Below are 6000 nucleotides of genomic sequence, written 5' to 3' on the forward strand. Positions count from 1 at the left end.
CTTTGTCATTGACTTTCTTAATCAAGTGAACGAATTGACGTAGGCATGTCCATATTAACAAACAAAGCCCCAGATTGTGAAGCAAGAGTTAAGCACACAGGTATTCTGGTCAAAGCTGATACCAAATGTCAGACTTTTCCAGTGGTCAACTCTGCCAAAGAAAAAGTCAACCTTGACTAAAAATGTCAAAGTTGACTACAAAAATCAACAATCTCTAAATAACAGCTGGGACCCATAAAGAGTCCAACTTGACCCAAGTTTTAAAATTAACCTTTTCCAATTCCTTATTTTTCCATATGACCAATTTGCCCTTAACCTCCAAGATCTTCATTTTCAGCCATATGGCCCATTTCCAACTGGTAGAATTAATAACCAAAGACTCCATATTGTAAAATAAAAGTGCAGAATAAAAAATCAGACATAGGGATTGTGTACAGCAACAGTGTTTGCCTAGACTAGTTACCAATGTTATGGATGGAAAATGAGCCGAACAAGAACCCCCAACTATTGTAATTGTGTGTGAGACATCAAGATACCAAATTGTGCGTAAACTGAAAACCTGTAAAATACTATTATTTTGTTAGTTGTTACATTCTAAATTTAATGTAAAGCCTTAGTTGTTTCATTTTATTCGCTTGAAGACACCATACTTATATAATGAGTTATCTTTTAATACGTATTAAGTATTTAACTTTAAAATTTGAGAGTGAAATTGAAAGACATTGAAGAAATGGTAACGATAGTAAAACCAGGATTAGCAACCTATCATCATCGTACTCAGTATATCCCACCAATAGCAATGCTATGGTAGGGTCTGAGGAGGGTAAGATGTAGACAGCCTTACCTCTATCCCATAGGGATAGAGAGGCTGCTTCCGGTGAGACCCCCGGCTCGATAGTAGTTTTGCATCAAGCCTTGGACATAAGGCACATAGCACTCAATCATCGGGACACCGGCTGATTGGTGCATGTGCCCTTGTCTTTCGGCTATCAACGCCACCACATGATGCCTGATTAACCTTCCGCCACTTTTAACGTTATTTTCACGAGATTAGTAAAATAACGTCAAAATTAGTGCAATTTTACTTTTTCCCACCCGAGGGTTCACACATATATACATTATATGCGTGCACCGCAAGCAGGGCTCCAGGATTAGCAACCTAACATAAACAAATTGAACAATGAGTAACAAGTAAAGGGTCATCAATGTCATGATTCAAAACCATCCCTACATCATAATACTTATAAAAGGTAAACTGGAATTTGTTAAACCTCTAAACTTTACATATAACCTTCATACCCTCGTCCTAGCTGATAGATTCCTAAATCCAACTCATGAGAAAATCTTCATATATGCTGTCTGCATACCTACCTTTAAGTGTTCCATAATCCTGTTTGGATATTCAGGGGTGAGATAAAGAACGTATATAATTTAGCTGATAACAAAAAAATTGTACCTTCTTCCTTCCTGAAGCTGATTGCTCTTTCTTCACCCGAAAATGACATCAATGGAGAAGAAGGCGACACAATCTGAATACTGATACGGCCCTGAACCTCCTGTTGAAGTAGCTTCTCGTACGTAAACTGAAGAAAAAATAATAAACAGGAGAAAAATATAATCTCTAAAAAATTGTGACAAGATCTAAACAATGTTTCCAGTGCAATGCAAGTAAAATAACGAATCTACTTTACCTTGACAAAATCAGTTAAAGGAGAGGACGATCTTAAAGTCAGAGATTTAGGACGACAACACCAAAGTACTGCATCCACAAAAGCTGCATGATCTTCATGGTTGTCCACATGTAGCTCAATATGCTTGACTTGTGCGGGTTCCCACTCGATCGCCTTTAGCTTCGCTAACTCTGTGAATTTCTGCAAGACATTTGGAATTAATATACAACTTTACATGATTGTTCATAATGTAGTAATAAATGCATATATGATCTGCTCAAAGAAACGAACCCGAGTGTGAATATAAAAATTCAAAAATTCGAATCCATATCGATCGTCCAAAAACATCTTCAACTTACGGAACCAAACAGCGTCTATACTTTGGCCGTTGGAGTACGATCGCATACACGTTTGCAAAAGGTGTGCATGCCTTGTCACATGCCAACTATTCTCGAAATCAGAAGAGTAAATAAATAAACCCAAATTAGGGGTATTAAACTCAATATTTGCCAAATCAACGTTCTTTGAATGCAGCACCAATGCCTTCAAGGTTTGACTTGACAGCTTGAGTTTGTTGCTACTATATGCATTAACCAAACCAAATTTTCAACAAAGGGAAAGTTGGATAAAAAGTTCGAGTTTGGTAAGGTGTGCCCGTGGTAAGTCACTGTTGTTAGTTTTTTGCATGAAGTTAAGTTCATTTGCGGTGCCTTTTCTCCATACTCGTCTTCTATAGAAAGATAAGATAGATTTGGAGCTTCAATATCTATCCTGTCAACCGAACTAGCTCTATAGCAAATCCTAACATTTTGAAGATTTTGATGCCCGCAAACACAAAATTCTCGGAAACCGTTACAATGGATAATGTGAAATACTTGTAAACGCAGGCAACTAGTGGTGAGATGCTTGATCACTTGTTCATCTAGGCGTATCAATGGCCAACACCTTCACGCCATTGTTAAGAACTAGTTCAAGGCATCTATTAACAATATCTGATTCTCGAGGCTCCTCAAGATTTGTACTGAGCTCGAACTTGCCCGCAATGAGATTTTGTTGGCAAAATCTAGAGGTGGTATACTCAAAATACTTGAAAAAAATCTCTCTAGAACTAAACATCCGAATATTGAAATCTAAAACCGGGAAAGAAGCAGTAAGGTGAAACCAGGTCTTAGACAGAACACTCATTCGAACAAGCTCTGCAGGAGTATTAAGAGCAGCGAGTATGCGATGAGCAATAGATTCAGGAACCTCTGAAATCCGATCCATTATATCCATCTCTACAGTTTCACCAAACAAATCAAATCAGGTTAGGGATTTGAGTGATATAAAACTAACCATCAGACTTTGGCTTACAACTAGGGACCTGAAACAACAAGACACAATTCGTATGGTAATACCTCGTTAGGGTTTTGAAACGATATATCTAGGGATAGAGCACAGTACCAATATCCGTACCCGTACTTATACTCATACCAAAAATCAATCAAAACACGTACCAATACCCGTACCAAATTTTTCGGTATGGTACGAGTACGGGTACAGGTATTGGTACGGGTATTTTGGTACAATACCCGTTTTTGTACCATTTTGCTTTTTTATTTCCAAATTTTCGACGATCTTCGCACCGGTGCCGGTACAAGTAACAAACAACCTGAATTAGTCTGGGGATTGGAACTTGCACAGGTACGTGACGGGTACCAGATTAGTACAGGTACCAAATTGGCCATCGGTTTAATGATAAGATAGTATTGAAGAACCCTAACTCGGTCGCCAATTTTAAGTGATTGTTTTATTAAAAAAAAACTGTTAGTAAAAAACAACACAGAAGATCTCAAAAACCCAGATTGCATAAGCATTAATCTTGAATCAAAATCCATATTTGACTTTAAGAATCAAACGCCGTTGTGGTGCAAGTAATAGGAGTCACGAATAACTATAACCGATGGTGTTTAAATTAATGTTGAGGGATGGATGGAAAGATGATAGATTAGAGATGTGATAGGGTCATTTGGTGGATGTTAATGGCGGCAAAGCTAGTGTTTCTCGTCAGTAGAGTGTATCAAGGGAGAAAAGCATAAAACGGAGAGGTCTTTATCGTATCGAAACATATTTAAAAACATAGGTTTCGTCTAGGCCTGCTAAACAAATGTGGGGGCCTAAATCGAAACAAGATTTTGGGGCATTTTCATAACAACTAGGTTATTGTCCCGTGGGCGCCACGGGTGGAAATATAGAAATCGTCTAATAAACACATATAATTTCAAACGACAATATTTCCCGTACTCGAAAGTAAGTTAATAGAACTTGTCTAAATTCGAAGGATAGACAAAGTCTATTAAATCAGATATTGGATATAATGAATTGTTAATTAGAAGATCATCGGAATTTGTATATTCATCTGTCGTCATTTGAACCCCCCCCCCCCCAATTCCCTTCACCTATATCCAATAGTCAATTCGCAAATTATTTTATCTCTTCAACATGTAAGGATTGACATCTAACTGTGAGCCTCGTATTTTTTTGATAGTTTAATTATATTGTAGTTAATCGTGTTTAAAACATTATATCACCTAACCTAACTAAAACACGTATTGTAACAATCTTTATAAAAACATAAATACATTAATTAATTAACAATAATAATTTATTGGTTACATTAATTAAAACACGGTAATTAAAAAATTATAATATAGACATATTAAATTGGTCAAATGTATTAAAGATTCCATAATGTACGTGAGCACCGGATTATTAACTATATAACCTATTTTTGTAAGTGGTCAATAATTCAAATTTCAAAATGGTTCAAATAAATAATTTTTATTATTCACTTAGGGAATTTAGTTGAAATTGACATTAAATTCACAATAACTTGAAATTTTTAGAATAAACTAATATTTTTTTTTATTTAATGCATGAATATTGAATAATTATGAAATGAGTTTATATTTATGGATGGTATTCAAAAAAATAAAAAGGGTTGAAAAAAATTGGTCAAATTAGGAATGAAAATTATGTTTATATATGTAAATTTTATTTAAACATATTCAATATAAATTGTCAAATTGAGTCAAATCGTTAATTTATTCAAATTGTTGTTATTTAAACCTATTCAATATAATCAAATATGTAAATGTTATTTAAACCTATTCAATATAATTGGACTTTGACCAACAACAATATAAGATTGATTATCTTACTATAGATAATTTAATGTGTTATAGAATAATCAACTAAATTTCATTTCGGGATTATATAATAATCAATTAAATTACATAAATTGTGAAAAATAAATAAATACATGAATACTAACATAAATATAAATCAATATTAAATAAAAATAAAAGAAATCTTATCAAACAATTCTCAATCCATGAAATCAGCTATACCAAGTTGGGGACAGTAACCTGAAATGATAAAATTAAATACTAATATTAATATCACATAATTAATATATTACAAATTATGGAAGATTTGAATCATGTGAAAAAAATGTAAAATTGATGTTATAACTTAAATCCGGAAAATTTGAATCGCGTTACCGAAAAAACGAAATAGTGAAGATCTCATTTGAATCTTCGATTTTGATATATAACCTAAAAAGATTATAAGAAAAAATCATATAAATATTAATATAAATACAAACAAAAATGGAAAATTATCAGTTTAATCTTGAATTTTGATATAGAATCTAAAGATATTGTAACAAAGTAATATAAAAATTAAAATAAATATAAAACCTTACCGGAAAACGTTACCGGAAAATTGTAATAACTTCAACATATTAATTCAATCTTGAATTTTGATTTACAATCTAAAGAGATTATAAAAAAACTATATAGCAATTAAAATAAATATAAAACATTACCGGAAATATGAATACAAAAATGGACGATATAATAAAAACAACACAAAATAAAAATCTTTGGCACAAGGCTAATCGTTTTTGCTAAAGAGGGTTTGATGGTGTAAAATTACCCTATCAAAGTTACGTATTTATACGAAACTAGTTTTTATCCCCCGTATTACGGGGGTTGTTTTATAATATCTGTTCTAATATTTATTTATTTTTTGAGTTTATATTTTTTTATTGTATTAAAGTTAATAATATACTTATGGTTTGGTGATAAATTGTTTCACAAATAAATGATATGTTATAACCCGATTTAAAAGCTATATGGTTTTGATGAGACCCAAACCCGTTTATTAATTTTACTATAAAATTGCTTTTTTAATTATAAATAATATTTATGAAAATTAATAATATACTTATGGTTTGATGAGACCCAAGACCCGTTTATTTATTTTTTTACTATAAAATTGGTTTTTT

The sequence above is a fragment of the Bidens hawaiensis genome, unplaced genomic scaffold (genome assembly GCF_021521415.1).
Source record: "Bidens hawaiensis isolate Kalapana, Puna unplaced genomic scaffold, B.hawaiensis_p1.1 tig00001685_1, whole genome shotgun sequence".
In the NCBI taxonomy this organism is placed as follows: Eukaryota; Viridiplantae; Streptophyta; class Magnoliopsida; order Asterales; family Asteraceae; genus Bidens; species Bidens hawaiensis.